The sequence below is a fragment of the Cervus canadensis genome, chromosome 7, assembly GCF_019320065.1.
Source record: "Cervus canadensis isolate Bull #8, Minnesota chromosome 7, ASM1932006v1, whole genome shotgun sequence".
NCBI lineage: Eukaryota > Metazoa > Chordata > Mammalia > Artiodactyla > Cervidae > Cervus > Cervus canadensis.
The window spans coordinates 36355693-36372983 of record NC_057392.1 but is presented as its reverse complement, the minus strand read 5'-3'; the positions used below and the strand labels follow the sequence as shown (position 1 = coordinate 36372983).

The 17291-nt window shown below is 37.6% G+C and overlaps 1 protein-coding gene and 1 non-coding gene across 26 annotated transcripts in view; one reads left to right on the top strand and one right to left on the bottom strand.

Annotated features, from left to right (window-relative positions):
- The window catches only part of ZBTB20 (zinc finger and BTB domain containing 20), an 846256-nt gene that overhangs the window by 362020 nt on the left and 466945 nt on the right, over positions 1-17291 (top strand). The window lies entirely within an intron of this gene.
- LOC122445603 lies at positions 13988-14094 on the bottom strand. The gene has a single exon (XR_006270571.1). It is a non-coding gene; the product is annotated as a U6 spliceosomal RNA (small nuclear RNA).

The window sequence follows — 17291 nt, the reverse complement described above, 5'->3', positions numbered from 1 at the left end:
ATTTCTGGCTTACTTCACTCTGTATATGGGCTCCAGTTTCATCCATCTCATTAGAACTGGTGAAACTGAATTCTTTTTAATGGCTGAGTAATATTTCATTGTGTATATGTACCATGGCTTTCTTATCCATTTGTCTGCTGATAGGCATCTAGGTTGCTTCCATGTCCTGGCTATTATAAACAGTGCTGCGATGAACATTGTGGTGCATGTATCTTTTTCAGTTCTGGTTTCCTCAGTGAATATGCCCAGGAGTGGGATTGCTGGGTCATTTGGCAGTTCTATTTCCAGTTTTTTAAGGAATCTCCACACTGTTCTCCATAGTGGCTGTACTAGGTTGCATTCCCACCAACAGTGGAAGAGGGTTCCCTTTTCTCCACACCCTCTCCAGCATTTATTGCTTGTAGTCTTTTGGATAGCAGCCATCCTGACTGGAGTGTAATGGTACCTCATTGTGGTTTTGATTTGCATTTCTCTGATAATGAGTGATATCGAGCATCTTTTCATGTGTTTGTTAGCCATCTGTATGTCTTCTTTGGAGAAATGTCTGTTTAGATCTTTGGCCTCTTTTGTGATTGGGTCATTTGTTTTTCTGGAATTGAGCTGCAGGAGTTGCTTGTATATTTTTGAGATAATCCTTTGTCTGTTGCTTCATTTGCTATTATTTTCTCCCATTATGAAGGCTGTCTTTTCACCTTGCTTATAGTTTCCTTTGTTGTGCAAAAGCTTTTAAGTTTCATTAGGTCCCATTTGTTTAGTTTTTATTTTATTTCCAATATTCTGGGAGGGGGGTCATAGAGGCTCTTGCTGTGATTTATGTCGGAGAGTGTTTTGCCTATGTTCTCCTCTAGGAGTTTTATAGTTTCTGGTCTTACATTTAGATCTTTAATCCATTTTGAGTTTATTTTTGTGTATGGTGTTAGAAAGTGTTCTAGTTTCATTCTTTTACAAGTGGTTGACCAGTTTTCCCAGCACCACTTGTTAAAGAGGTTGTCTTTTTTCCATTGTATATTGTTGTCTCCTTTATCAAAGATAAGGTGTCCATAGGTACATGGATTTATCTCTGGGCTTTCTGTTTTGTTCCATTGATCTATATTTCTGTCTTTGTGCCAGTACCATACTGTCTTGATGACTGTGGCTTTGTAGTAGAGTCTGAAGTCAGGCAGGTTGATTCCTCCAGTTCCATTCTTCTTTCTCAAGATTACTTGGCTATTCGAGGTTTTTTGTATTTCCATACAAATTGTGAAATTATTTGTTCTAGTTCTGAGAAGAATACCATTAGTAGCTTGATAGGGATTGCATTGAATCTATAGATTCCTTTGGGTAGTATACTCATTTTCACAATATTGATTCTTCCAATCCATGAACACGGTATATTTCTCCATCTATTTGTGTCCTCTTTGATTTCTTTCATCAGTGTTTTATAGTTTTCTATGTATAGGTCTTTTGTTTATTTAGGTAGGTATACTCCTAAGTATTTTATTCTTTTTGTTGCAATGGTGAATGGTATTGTTTCCTTAATTTCTCTTTCTGTTTTCTCATTGTTAGTGTATAGGAATGCAAGGGATTTCTGTGTGTTAATTTTATATCCTGCAACTTTACTATATTCATTGATTAGCTCTAGTAATTTTCTGGTAGAGTCTTTAGGGTTTTCTATGTAGAGGATCATGTCATCTGCAAACAGTGAGAGTTTCACTTCTTCTTTTCCTATCTGGATTCCTTTTATTTCTTTTCCTGCTCTGATTGCTGTGGCCAACACTTCCAAAACTATGTTGAATAGTAGTGGTGAGAGTGGACACCTTGTCTTGTTCCTGATTTCAGGGGAAATGCTTTCAATTTTTCACCATTGAGGATAATGTTTGCTGTGGGTTTGTCATATATAGCTTTTATTATGTTGAGGTATGTTCCTTCTATGCCTGCTTTCTGGAGAGTTTTTATCATAAATGGATGTTGAATTTTGTCAAAGGCTTTCTCTGCATCTATTGAGATAATCATATGGTTTTTATCTTTCAATTTGTTAATGTGGTGTATTACATTGATTGATTTGCAGATATTAAAGAATCCTTGCATTCCTGGGATAAAGCCCACTTGGTCATGGTGTATGATTTTTTTAATATGTTGTTGGATTCTGTTTGCTAGAATTTTGTTAAGGATTTTTGCATCTATGTTCATCAGTGATATTGGCCTGTAGTTTTCTTTTTTTGTGGCATCTTTGTCTAATTTTGGAATTAGGGTGATGGTGGCCTCATAGAATGAGTTTGGAAGTTTACCTTCTGCAATTTTCTGGAAGAGTTTGAGTAAGATAGGTGTTAGCTCTTCTCTAAATTTTTGGTAGAATTCAGCTGTGAAGCCATCTGGTCCTGGGATATTGTTTGCTGGAAGATTTCTGATTACAGTTTCGATTTCTGTGCTTGTGATGGCTCTGTTAAGATCTTCTATTTCTTCCTGGTTCAGCTTTGGAAAGTTATACTTTTCTAAGAACCTGTCCATTTCTTCCAAGTTGTCTATTTTATTGGCATAGAGCTGCTGGTAGTAGTCTCTTATGATCCTTTGTATTTCAGTGTTGTCTGTTGTGATCTCTCCATTTTCATTTCTAATTTTGTTGATTTGGTTCTTCTCCCTTTGTTTCTTGATGAGTCTGGCTAACGGATTGTTAATTTTATTTATCTTTTCAAAAAACCAACTTTTAGCTTTATTGATTTTTGCTATGGTCTCTTTTGTTTCTTTTGCATTTATTTCTGCCCTAATTTTTAAGACTTCTTTCCTTCTACTAACCCTGGGGTTCTTCATTTTTCCTTCTCTAGTTGCTTTAGGTGTAGAATTAGGTTATTTATTTGACTTTTCTTGTTTCTTGGGGTAAGTCTGTATTGCTGTGAACCTTCCCCTTAGCGCTGCTTTTACAGTATCCCATAGGTTTGGGGTTGTTGTGTTTTCATTTTCATTCATTTTTATGCATATTTTGATTTCTTTTTTGATTTCTTCTATGATTTGTTGGTTATTCAGAAGCATGTTATTTAGCCTCCATATGTTTGAATTTTTAACAATTTTTTTCCTGTAATTGAGATCTAATCTTACTGCATTATGGTCTGGAAAGATGACTGGAATGATTTCAATTTTTTTTAATTTTCCAAGACTAGATTTATGGCCCAGGATGTGATCTATTCTGGAGAAGGTTCTGTGGGCACTTGAGAAAAAGGTGAAGTTGATTGTTTTGGGGTGAAATGATTGTTTTGGGGTGAAATGTCCTATAGATATCAATTAGGTCCAACTGGACCATTGTGTCATTTAAAGTTTGTGCTTCCTTGTTAATTTTCTGTTTAGTTGATCTGTTCATAGGTGTGAGTGGGGTATTAAAGTCTCCCACTATTATTGTGTTTTTGTTAATTTCCCCTTTCATACTTGTTAGTATTTGCCTTACATATTGTGGTGCTCCTATGTTGGGTGCATATATATTTACAATTGTTATATCTTCTTCTTGGATTGATCCTTTGATCATTATGTAGTGTTCTTCTTTGTCTCTTTTCACAGCCTTTATTTTAAAGTCTGTTTTATCTGATATGAATATTGCGACTCCTGCTTTCTTTTGGTCTCCATTTGTGTGAAATATTTTTTTCCAGCCCTTCACCTTCAGTCTGTATGTGTCCCTTGTTTTTAGGTGGGTCTCTTGTAGACAGCATATATAGAGGTCTTGCTTTTATATCCATTCAGCCAGTCTTTGTCTTTTGGTTGGGGCATTCAACCCATTTACATTTAAGGTAATTATTGATAAGTATGGTCCCGTTGCCATTTACTTTGTTGTTTTGGGTTCTCATTAATACAACTTTTCTGTGTTTCCTGTCTAGAGAAGATCCTTTAGCATTTGTTGAAGAGCTGGTTTGGTGGTGCTGAATTCTCTCAGCTTTTGCTTGTCTGTAAAGCTTTTGAATTCTCCTTCATATCTAAATGAGATCCTTGCTGGGTACAGTAATCTAGGTTGTAGGTTATTCTCTTTCATTACTTTAAGTATGTCCTGCCATTCTCTTCTGGCCTGAAGAGTTTCTATTGAAAGATCAGCTGTTATCCTTATGGGAATCTCCTTGTGTGTTATTTGTTGTTTCTCCCTTGCTGCTTTTAATGTTTGTTCTTTGTGTTTGATCTTTGTTAATTTGATTAATATGTGTCTCGGAGTGTTTCACCTTGCGTTTATCCTGTTTGGGACTCTCTGGGTTTCTTGGACTTGGGTGGCTATTTCCTTCCCCATTTTGGGGAAGTTTTCAGCTCTTATCTCCTCAAATATCTTCTCATGGCCTTTCTTTTTGTCTTCTTCTTCTGGGACTCCTATGATTCGAATGTTGGGGCGTTTCACAGTGTCCCAGAGGTCCCTGAGGTTGTCCTCATTTCTTTTCATTCTTTTTTCTTTTTTCCTCTCTGCTTCATTTATTTCCATCATTTTATCATCTACCTCACTTATCCTATCTTCTGCCTACATTATTCTACTGCTGGTTCCCTCCAGAGTGTATTTGATCTCATTTATTGCATCATTCATTTTTAATTGACTCTATTTTATTTCTTCTAGGTCCTTGTTAAACATTTCTTGCATCTTCTCAATCCTTGTCTCCAGGCTATTTATCTGTAACTCCATTTTGTTTTCAAGATTTTGGATCATTTTTATTATCATTATTCTAAATTCTTTTTCAGGTAGTTTCCCTATCTCCTCCTCTTTTGTTTGGCTTGGTGGGCATTTTTCATGTTCCTTTACCTGCTGGGTATTTCTCTGCCTTTTCATCTTATTTAGATTGCTGTGTTTGGGGTAGCCTTTCTGTATTCTGGAGGTCTGTGGTTCCTTTTTATTGTGGAGGTTTCTCCCAGTGGGTGGGTTTGGACGATGGCTTGTCAAGGTTTCCTGGTTAGGGAAGCTTTCATCGGTGTTCTGGTGGGTGGAGCTGGATTTCTTCTCTCTGGAGTGCAATAGAGTGTCAAGTTGAGTTTTGAGATGATTCTATGTATTTGGTGTGACTTTGGGCAGCCTATATATTGATGCTCAGGACTATGTTCCTGTGTTGCTGGAGAATTTGTGTGGTATGTCTTGCTCTGGAACTTATTGGCTCTTGGATGGTGGTTGGTTTCAGTGTAGGTATGGAGGCTTTTGGATGATCTCTTATTAATTAATGTTCCCTGTAGTCAGGAGTTCTCTGGTGTTCTCAAGTTTTGGGCTTAAGCCTCCTGCCTCTGGATTCCACTCTTATTCTTCCAGTAGCCTCAAGACTTCTCCATCCATACAGCACTGATAGTAAAACTTTTAGGTTAATGTTGAAAAGATTCTCCAGAGTGAAGGACACCCAGAGAGGTTCACAGAGTTACATGAAGAAGAGGAGAGGGAGGAAAGAGATAGAGGTGAACAGGAGGAGAAAAGGGGGGACTTAAGAGGAGAGAGACAGATCTAGGCAATACTCTGTTCCCTTAGTGTTCTCTGCAGCCCAGAACACCCACAGAGATTCACAGAATTGGATTGAGAAGAGAAAGGGGAGGTAGGAAATAGAGGTGATCTGGGGGAGAAAAAGGAGAGTCAAAAGGGGGAGAGAGTAATCAAACCAGTAATCACTCTCCTGAGTAAAAATGGGTACTAAAGATTGGATTCTTCAATGTTCAAAATTGATATCAAATACTGAACAACAAAGCTTAAAAATCTAGAGTAGAGGTTAGACTCTTAAAAATACAATATTCAAAAAAACACAAACACAAAAAATTTAAGAAATATATATGAAGTTCACTTTAAAAATAGGGTCCTTTTTATTTTTTTTTTGCAAGGTTATAGTGGGCTATAAAATTGAAAATTAAGGAGTAATAGAGGACTTAAAAAATTTTAAATTAAAAAAAAATAATAGTAGTAAAAATATATCTAGGAATTTCTCTGGAGCTGTTGCGGACAGTGTGGGTTCAGTTCAGTTTCAGATAGTTCCTTTTTCCAGCTTATACTTCTCAATATCTATAGGCCCCTTCCAGTGTAGTCAGTGTTAACTGCAGGGATTTTAATCTGTTGCACCTGTCACTTCTAAAGCAGTTCCTTTTGTTTATTTGGCTTCTGTTTGCAGGTCTCTACAGTGTCTAATTTCTGCCCTGAAACAAGTGGGCAGAGGTGGTCTCCTTTTTAGGTTCACTTGTTCAGTTGTGCTGTGGGGGGGTGGGGGGGCACTGGAAACATATATCACTGGAGTGTGTGGGGAGCACTTGAAGTGTTTCAGCCACACTGGGTTTGCCCCTGCTCACAGCATGTGTGCTTTCATGGTCTACACTGCTTAGGCTCCAGGTTGCTCTACAGGGAGCGGGCTCTGAGTTGCGTGCACTTCCCAGGCGTAAGCCACTCAGGTTCAGGTTCTTGGGTACTCCACAAAGGCGCAGACTCAGTTGGGCCTGCATTTTGTGCCTTCCCTGGTCCAAGCAGCTCAGGCAACCAGGAGCTTGATGAGCACACTCTCTTCAGGTGTAGCGCGACTTCTCCCCTTCCCGTGCCAGCCTCAGTTTCTGGGCGCACCCGGTCTAGCGTGCCTTTTGTCTCTTCTGGTGAGCTGATCTCTGGCTGCAACCCTCCCGACGGATGTCAACCATCCAGAATCTCAGGAAGTCTTTGGTTAGAAACTGGAAGCCTGTTTGCAGTTTGGTAGGGGATGCCACCTCTGGGGCCGAGTTTGCCCCTTTCTGGCTCTGGCTGGCCCCCACCTCCCCCCTGCATCCTGCCTCTGGGGCGGGATGGGCTGGTCTGCAGCAACTGGCTAGCTCTTCTCTGGCGTTGTTCAGTCCTTTGTTCTGCTAACAGGCCAGCTGTGCCTTAGGTTAGGACTTTTTGCAGGTTAATTCTCTCTCTCTCTCTCTCTCTTGCTATCCCACAGTTTAAGTTTCTATCTCATGTTAGCTCTCTCAGATTGCCCTCAGGGCATTCAGGTCCGGTCCTTACCCTAAGCAATGCTGCCCGCTCCTCTACATTCAGCCCCCACTTGCTGGAGGCGGATGCGAGAGTCTGGGGTACTTTTCTGCTGGGAGTTGCTTTTAGGCATGTAATCTGTGGGTTTTATTTATTTTTCCTCCCAGTTAGGTTGCCCTCTGAGATTCGAAAACTTCTCCCAGACCCACCGGTGAGAGGGTTTCCTGGTGTTTGGAAACTTCCTCTGTTAAGACTCCCTTCCTGGGATGGATCTCCATCCCTAACTCTTTTGTCTCTCTTTTTATCTTTTATATTTTATCCTACCTCCTTTCAAAGACAGTGGGCTGCTTTTTTGGGTGCCTGATGTCCTCTGCTAGCGATCAGAAGTTGTTTTGTGTAGTTTGCTCAGCGTTCAAATGTTCGTTTGATGAATTTGTGGGGGAGAAAGTGGTCTCCCCATCCTATTCCTCTGCCATCTTAGCTCGTCCTCTCACTTCTTTTCTTTCCTCAGCTATTTGTAAAGCTCCCTCAGACAACCACTTTGCCTTCTTGAATTTCATTTTCTTTGAGCTGGTTTTGGTCACTGCCTCCTGTACAATGTTGCACACCTCCATTCATAGTTCTTCAGTCACTCTGTCTTTCAGATCTAATCCCTTGAATCTATTTGTCACTTCCACTATACAATCATAAGGGATTTGATTAGGCCATGTCTGAATGGCCTAATGGTTTTCCCTACTTTCTTTAACTTAAGTCGGAATTTTTCAGTAAGAAGCTCATGATCTGAGTCACAGTCAGCACCAGATCTTATTTTTGCTGACTTTATAGAGTTTCTCCATCTTTGGCTGAAAAGAACATAATCAGTCTGATGTTGGTATTGACCATCTGGTGATGTCCATGTGTAGAGTCATCTCTTGCCTTGGAAGAAGGTGTTTGCTATGACCAGTGTGTTCTCTTGGCAAAACTCTGTTAGCCATTGTCCTGCTTTATTTTGTATTCTGAGGCCAAACTTGCCTCTTACTCCGGGTATCTCATGATTTTCTTCTTTTGCATTCTGATCCCCTATCAAGAAAAGGACATCTTTTTTGTGTGTTAGTTCTAGAAAGTGTCATAGGTCTTCTTAGAACTGGTCAACTTCAGCTTCTTTGGCATCATTGCTTGGGGCATAGACTTGGACTACTGTGATTTTGAATGGTTTGCCTTGGAAATGAATAAGACATCACTGTGTCTTTTTTGAGATTGCACCCAAGTGCTGCATTTTGGACTTTCTTTTGTTGACTATGAGGACTACTCCATTTCCTCTAAGGGATTTTTACCCACAGTAGTAGATATAGTGATCATCTGAATGAAATTATCTGTTCCCGTACATTTCAATTTGCTAATTCCTAAGATGTCAATGTTCACTCTTGCCATCTCCTTCTTGACCATGTCCAATTTACCTGGGTTCATGGACCTAATATTCTATGTACCTAGGCAATATTATTCTTTATAGCATTGGACTTTACTTTTACCACCAGACACATCCACAACTGAACATCATTTCTGCTTTGGCACAGCTGCCTCATTTATTCTGGAGCTTTTAGAAATTGCCCTCCACTCTTCCCCAGTAGCATATTGTACACCTTCCTACCTGGGAGGTTCATCTCCTGGTGTCATATTTTTTTACCTTTTCATACTGTCCACGGGGTTATCTAGACAAGAATACTGGAGTGGGTTGCCATTTTCTCCTCCAGTGGACCACATTTTGTCAGAACTCTTCACTGTGACCCATCCATCTTGAGTGGCCCTGAATGGAATGGCTCATAGAACTATTGAGTTGCAGAAGGAAAAGAATGCATTATATCTATTGCTGTCAACCTAGAAGTATGATCATAATTTATTAAGCAAAAGAGCAAGTTTTCAGGATAATGAATATTTTTGAGTAAATTTATTTGTGTGTTGGTATGAACATGGAAAAAATGATGGTATTAGTTCTTGTTAACAAGCACAATGTATATGTGTATATGTGTGTGTAAAACTGAGGCTTTTCATGATGCAGATTCATACCTAGGGCCACATACAAAGAAATAATTGTTGAGCAAGCAAAAGTTATTAAAAGTAACTCAACTCTTTAGTTTCTCTGGATATATAACCTGCAATGAAAAAAAAAAAAAAAAAAACCTCTTAAGAATTCTCTTTTATTTGTCATCTCTCTCATTCACAGTACATCTCTCCATTATAGACACCCACAATGTTTCTCCTATATTTTCATCTCTCTCCCCTTCAAGAGTTCTTATGAACCCTTCTTGGCCCAAGTCAATTAATTTTTCTGCTCTCTTCCAAATTCCTTGCTGGATCTGTCTTATTCTTCTCTTTCTGTTGTAAATCTCACTAGAATTTCTGACTTCTACTTCTCTCACTCACTGAGGAAAAATAAACAAATAAAACCTTCTGCAAGATAAGTTTCCAAGACTATACTCCCAACACAAAATTCACAGAAGTTTAAGTCATTGAAAGAGCAGACCCAGGCCTTAGCTTAAAAAGAAACATCAGAAATCCGCTTCAGAATGTACTTAAATAAACTGGAGCCAATGAGTTGGGCAGAATATCTGAACTGGAATCAGCAAGAGAGAATTGCACAGTCTAAGGTACTGTATTTCCCAGAACCAGTACATTCTGGATCACAGCACAGAGTAATCCTGACAGAGATTCGCCTATTATGAATAAAAGACTAGTTACCATAAGCTAAATTAAAAACACAGGAAAGTTGTATTATAATAACCACAGCTAAACCCAGATGTACTTTACTTCATGTTATATTCAGTTCTTTTAAGAAAAAGGCAGGAGAGGAAGGGAGAGATGAGGGAACTAGGAGAGTGAAGGGATAGAAAGGGAGAGCATCTTCCTCCCAAATAAAAAAGGAGAGAGAGTACCAGAGTGGAAGAAGGTGATTAATTGTGATGAAGAAAAAAGTTAAATGTATTTTGATACCTCAAGCTTTCTCTACATCTGCAGAAATCTTCCCTGGTCCCTTAGGAGTCCTACCCTGAGTGGGCTGGGTCTTTTTGTCACTTATAGCCAGTCAGCTGTCCTCTCCTCCATTTAGACAGTGCTGACTCAGAGTGAAACATTTACAGTTGTTGGAAGCTCTCTTTAGAATATACTTGCAATTACTTTGTATCCCTTCCCTCAGGGGGACTGAAGACATCAATAGACAACTGATCATGGCAAGCTTAGCCAAAGTTGGATGTTTGCTCTATGCCTTCAGTTTAAGGAATTTATGCAGGAAAAATATGAATTCTTGTTTCTCTTATGTGACTCCTACCTGAATCCCAATAGTCACTCTAGTTAGAAAGGTGACACGTAATATAAGTGTGGTTAAAAAACAAATAATGTTTATGAAGAGATTTTAATGACATGAGAAAATTATTATATAGTGTCAAGAGATGAAAACAAGATACAAAACTTGCCTAAAATATTGTGTTTATTTCTAGAAAGTTATTGTTCATTTCTCTCCCTTTCTTTTCATTTTCCAAAATGGCAAGAAAGAAATAGAAAAGGAAAGGAAACATGTTCTTGGAATATCCTTCTTTTTTAGTTAGTTTGTTTAATCTATGAAGTAATTTTAATGGTTGCATCTCTTATAATGAAGAGATTACGTCTCAAATTTGAGTGACATAATATTCTTGCTGAGAATTTGTTTCCTTTAGAAATGCTATTACAGTGTAATGTTCTGGTCATTTTTAATACTTAGACACCCCTTCAGCTTTGGTGGAGTGATTGAGAGAATGCGATTGTGAGGTAGATGGTTCATTATCTAATACTGGTGATGGATTACTATAACTCAAACAGAACACTTGTCCCTTAAGGTAAGAATAGTCAAAAGAAGCAAGGCAGGTCAATGGATATATTCAAACCATGTGTGTGTATATACACACACACACACACACACACACACACATGTGCTGTGTTGTGCTTAGTCACTCAGTCATGTCCGATTCTGTGACCCCATGGACTGTAGACCACCAGGCTCCTCTGTCCATGGGGATTCTTCAGGCAAGAATACTGGATTGCATTGCCATGCCCTCCCACAGGGATTTTCCCAACCCAGGGATTGAACACAGGTCTCCAACATTGCAGGTGGATTCTTTACCATCTGAGTCACCAGGGAAGCCCAAGAATACTGGAATGGGTGTCTATCCTTTCTCCAGGGACTCTTCCTGACCCAGGAATTGAACCAGGGTCTCTTGCATTGTAGGTGGATTCTTTACCAGCTGAGCTACCAGGGAAGCCCTATACATATACATATATATTATATGTTTACTTAAATGATAAATTACTTCATGTTCCACTTACAAAGCTCAGTTGGTACATACATTCAAATGAAGCAAAAGACTTTATAATAAAGGGACTTGATATTTCCAAAGCTCTATAACTCCTTGTCTTCTAAATATTTACATATTATCTTATTCTCACCTTGTGAAGTCCTTAGACCATTTTCAAGGCTTATGTTCTAGTTTCGGTTCTGCAGCTCTTTAAAATGTAGATGTTAATTATCCTTATAATTGACACCTCTTCTGCTTTTAACTATCAATAAAAGGCTACTTAATTTCTCCCAGTTTGAATAGTTTCTCTGTCATTTACAATTCTAAATTTCTCTGTCCTCACTTTTGTGTGCTTTAGACCTGAACTGCCTTTTATTGTTACTTTCATTTTTTTACTCCCCTTGATGCAGGATCTCTTTCTCCAGCTCACAGATTCCTAATCCTGGCTGCACATTATCTATGAAGCTTAAAAAAAAAAAAAAATTCATTGGCCTTACCCTTAAAACAGATATTCTGTTTTAATTGGTCGGAGTGGAGTTTAGCTATTAGTACAATGCTAGACCCTTACAGGTACCAAACTCTTATTTCATCTCAACATTTTCAATTCAATTAAAACTTAGTATGCTTCTTCACACTGGAAAGCCATTTCTTCTGGATAATGACTACTTTCCTAACCAGGCAATAGTAGAGTTTTAACATTCTGCAGAATACAGCTGCATCCATGAATCATCACATGGAGATGCATGTAACACACACACACACACACATTACGCTAATGACCAAACCTGAACAAAAATTTGATATACATAGAACTGCTTGTATCATAATATTTAATTTAAAATTAAGTATTGTTAAGGAAATTCTAAAAGTCCTCTTTAAACCTGACTATCGAAAATGAAATGCCCTACATAACTCAAGGGTACCAGAATATGCCTTTAGTCTGATTTGTGGGGAAATAAATTGTGGCTGACAACAATGTCAAAGGGGTGTAAAATTGATAGTCAAAAAGTGGGAGCATCCCAAATGACCACCACTAGATGAATGGATAAATGAAATGTGTGTAAACATACAATAAAATATTAACCTTAAAAATGAATGACGTTCTGACACATACTACGTGGATGAACCTTAAGGACAGTATGCTAAGTGAAATAAGCCAGACATGAAATAACAAATATTGTGTGATTCCATTTGTATGAGGTACTAGAACAGTCAAATTCATAGAGACAGAAAGTAGAAAGAGAGTACCAGGGGCTGAGAGGAGGGACGATTAGGGAGTCACTGTTTAATGCGCTCAGAAGATTAAAAAGTTCCCCGGATGGATGATGGCAATAGTTTTCAGTAATATTGATGTACCTAATGCTATACTGGGCTTCCCTGGTGGCTCAGACGGTAAAGCGTCTGTCTTCAATGCTGGAGACCCGGGTTTGATCCCTGGGTCGGGAAGATCCCCTGGAGAAGGAAATGGCAACCCACTCCAGTACTCTTGTCTGGAAAACCCCATAGACAGAGGAGCCTGGTAGGCTACAGTCCATGTGGTCGCAAAGAGTCGGACACGACTGAGCAACTTTACTTTTTTTACTTTAATGCTATACTAAAATGTATACCTAAAAATGGTTAAAATGGTAAATTTTATGTTTTATATATTTTACTACCATTTAAAAAGGAAATGTACATTTGAAAACTTTTAAGACTTATCAGTGAAAATGGATTGCAGCTATAGGGTTTAGACAGCACAATTGAACTGAGTAGTCTGTTCACAGAATTGTTAGGGTTTTATGAAATATAATAATTTATTAGTTTAATTAATAGTCTTTACTTTGTTATTGAGGCCATTCATACTTATAAAATTCAAGTGCTGGTATTATCCTTGATTCTCAAGCAGTAATGATTATAATAAACTACAAAGACCAAATTTTAAATAAACATGCTTATTATTGAATGCTTATAGCTATATTAGAATTCTCATGTTTTAATCAACTGATGGTAGGGGCAGAACTTCAGGTTTCTTTTTCACCAACAGCACTATCTCTAACCAAATTATCTTCTTGGTTGGAGAAGCCATGGCTTTGTATGAGTCCATACTTTTCCAATAATTCAGTATGTGAGCCAGTTGTTTTTTTATTTTCCTGAAAATGCTGAACATTTTAATTGAGTCATATATTTCTTGGTTTAAAGTTCTATGAATTTTAACATGTATACATTTTTGTAACAGCCACCATTACTGTCAGGTTACAGAGCAGTTTCATCAGCCAAAAGAGCTCCTTTATGCTATTTCTTTAACACTCCCCTAACTACCAACCCCTGGTAACCATAGTTTCTTCTTTATCACCATAGTTTTATTTTTTTGAGAATTGTCATATAAATGGAGTCATATAGTATGTAGTCTTTTGAAACTGGATCTTTTCACTCAGCATGATGTATTTACAACTCAGCCATGTTGTTGTATATGCTGGTGGTTTGTTTCTTTTTATTACCATGTATTATTTCTTTGTATGGATGTACCACAAATTGTTTATGCATTCACTGATTGAAAGACATTTCATTTTTTTTTACAATTTAGGGCAATTATGAATAGACGTGCTATAAACATTTGTGTATAGGATTTTGTGTGAACATACTTTTCATTCTCTAGGGTAAATATCTGGGAGTCATATTGCTTGGTCAGATATAATATGTATGTTTATTTTTATAATAGAAACTCCCAAACAGTTTACTGAGTGGCTATACCATTTTGCATTCCCACCAGAAATGTATGTGTTCCTCTTTTTCTTTTTTTTTTTTTTTTAAAAAAAATATGGAACGCTTCACGAATTTGCGTGTCATCCTTGCGCAGGGGCCATGCTAATCTTCTCTGTATCGTTCCAATCTTAGTATATGTGCTGCCGAAGCGAGCACTAAGGGAGGGGATATATGTATACCTATAACTGATTTATGTTGAGGTTTGACAGAAAATAACAAAATTCTGTAAAGCAATTATCCTTCAATTAAAAAAATAAATAAAATGTTTTAAAAGTCTAAATAGAAAAAAATAAAGAAATGTATGTGTCCCCATCCATTGTTCTACATCCTTGACAACCCTTGGTATTGTTAATTATTTTTTTTAATTTTAGTCATTGTGATAGGTGTGTAGTGGAAACGCTTATTTTTTTCTTTTAAGTACATTTCTCAAAGCTATAGATGATGTGCTTCTGGGGTCATAATCTTTCCTGACTCATGTTTAGAGATATTCCATTCATTTATATGTTTTTCCATAGGAAAAAAAAAATGTAGTCTATTATCTTTATATTTCTGATTCTGTTGCTTTTACCCTACTTTTCCCAGAATTGCTATTTTTCTCTATGATAGTGTGTTCAAGTTTTCAGATATTTCTTTCTTAAAGATCTTAAAAAAAAACAAAAAAATCACCTGTTTATATCAAATTCTAATGTAGTTTAAAATAGTGTATGTAACTATATAAATGTAGATATCAGGGATAAAAAATTAATGTGTTTGTTCAACACACGTTTATTGAATACTTGCCATATCTCAACCTGTTAGGTAAAATATACATAATACAGTAGGAAAGGACAATCTGAAAAAAAAATTAAATTATAGTTCTATTTGTACTTCTAATGTTGAGGCAAATAATGTTAAGAATGTGGTTACTGAAATAAAATTCTTTGAGATCAGCACGTCAGGTGTTGAATGGGTCTTGGTCTCTACTTTAAAATAACATTTTGGAAAAAATGAAAACAAACATATGTCGATGACCACACATTTTATTTTAGAGAAAAGAACCCTGTCCTGGAATTAGGAAACTTACATCACAAACCCACTTCTGCCATTTTGTAGTTTTGGAGCTCGAGCAGTAGTTCGACCTCTGCAAATTCACTTCCCTGTCCATAAGATTAGAAAGTTGGCCTTTGTGATCTCTAAAATTCCTTCTAGCTTAAAAATTAAAAACTAACACTATCTTTCCCGGATTTATGTCTAGCTACCAAGGATGGTGAGAGGGCAGCATTTTTATCATTCTTAGCAAAGATGGACTTTACATCACAATGTAACATAATTAACTAATTTATTTACTATTCCTCCTTGCTGCTGATATTGTCTACCTCTTGATACAGAGGCCTACTTACATTTTACTTAGTCACTCAGAAGCTTTTTAAAACATCAAATAATCCTTTTTTTCTTCTTTTTAAGCAGTGTCACCTTTTGGCTTCTATGACTTCATACTCCTCACACTCTCCTGATTTTCCTCCTTCCTTGCTGACTTGCCAGTCTCTTTTGTTAGGTCCTCTTCACTGCTCCATTATACACTCTAGATGAGCTCATCCAATCCAATGGCTTTAAAAACTATATATCTATGACCCCAAGATTTTTATCTCATCTGATCTTAATCTATCCCCAGAGCCCTAGACATATAAATGCAAGCATTTACTTGCTGTCTCCATTGAATGTCTAGTGCAATGTGTGCTAAAGTCGCTTCAGTCCTGTCCGACTCTTTGGGACCTCATGGACTGTATCCCACCAGGCTCCTCTGTCCATGGGATTCTCCAGGCAAGAACACTGGAGTGGGTTGCCGTGCCCTTCTCCAGGAGATCTTCCTGACCCAGGGATCAAACTTGAGTCACTTGCATCTCCTGCATTGGCAGGCAGATTCTTTACCACTAGTGCCACCTGGGAAGCCCCGGATGTCTAGTTGGCATTTTAAATTGAGTAAGAGATCTTGATTCCCCACCTCATCTCTGTGAATAGCACCATTCTGATGGAGGGGGCCTGCTCCAGTTATGCTGTATTTCATCTTTTTTTCTTATTCTTTTTGTCTTTGACAAGACAGTTTCCTCTGAAATTTAGTTGACTTCTGGCCCATTTAATTCAGGTCATTTCCTTACATAAGTAACCATAGCAAAATTCTCAACTGGATCTTTTTTATTATTTGTTTCTTTGTCATGCCACAGGGCATGTGGGAATTTACTTCCTTGACCTGGGATCCAACCTGCACCCCCTGCAGTGGTAGTGCGAAGTCTTAGCCTCTGGACCACCAGGGATGTCCCATCAACTAGATAGTCATTAAACCTGGAAATTCTGTGTTTATTTTTTTTTAGCTGACCCCATACCCTCCTCATCTCCACTTTCCCCAGTTTAACAGATATGGTTATCTGGAGCCATTGGAAACAACAGGCAGGATGGGAAAGCACACCCTTAACCCACTCTTGCTCTAAGCAAGTGTCATTGTCTGACAGGTAATACTTGAAGGGAAATGCTTATCTCCTGTTAAGGCTGCCACGCTGCTTCACTTTTGGGTACAGAAGAAGTTGGCTTTAAGTTAAGTAAGACTCTGATGTTATCTCTTTGCAAGGATTGCTCTTCATTGCCTGGTCTCATGCCCTCTAGATACATCTAATAAGTCCCCTCCAACTGGATAGGTCTTTTTTTTCTCTTCCCATCTTAGAAATGATTTATTATGAATGAGGGAGAGGGATCATTCCCCTACTCAGAAACTGTCAGTGACTCCTCATTGTCCATAGACATGTTATCCAACTCCAAAGTATGACAATTAAGTTCCTTCAGAATTGGACCATGAGAATTTCTATAATAAATTTTGTACATAGAAATGTATTAATGCTTTTAAAGGACATGCCATACTGCCTACCTAGAATGTTAGGTGCTAAACAGTGGTAATTCTTTTATTAACAAATTTGCTTGGTGTTTTAATGTTTAAAGAAATCACCTTCTGTAAAATCTTTTAAGAGGAATATATCTTAAGATTCAGCAAGCCACATTGGTAATCTTTCCATAAGAAATACTTGCACATGCTTTACAACAATTTTCATTGCCTCTTTATTCAAAGTAGCAAAGATTTCAAAATATACTAGATTTCCATCAATAGATAAATGGTTTAACATACATTAGATTATATCTAGCTATTACAAAGCATAAAATAGACCCATATATACTGCCCTGAAAATTTACATAATATGTGTTAACTTTGTTATAAATAAGTAGGTTTAATACAGCTAATTCTCTTATTTTACACTGATACAAGTAAACTACAACTGTTACAAAGAATGGGAAGAATACACTTCAAACTCGTTATCTTAGGGGGTGAC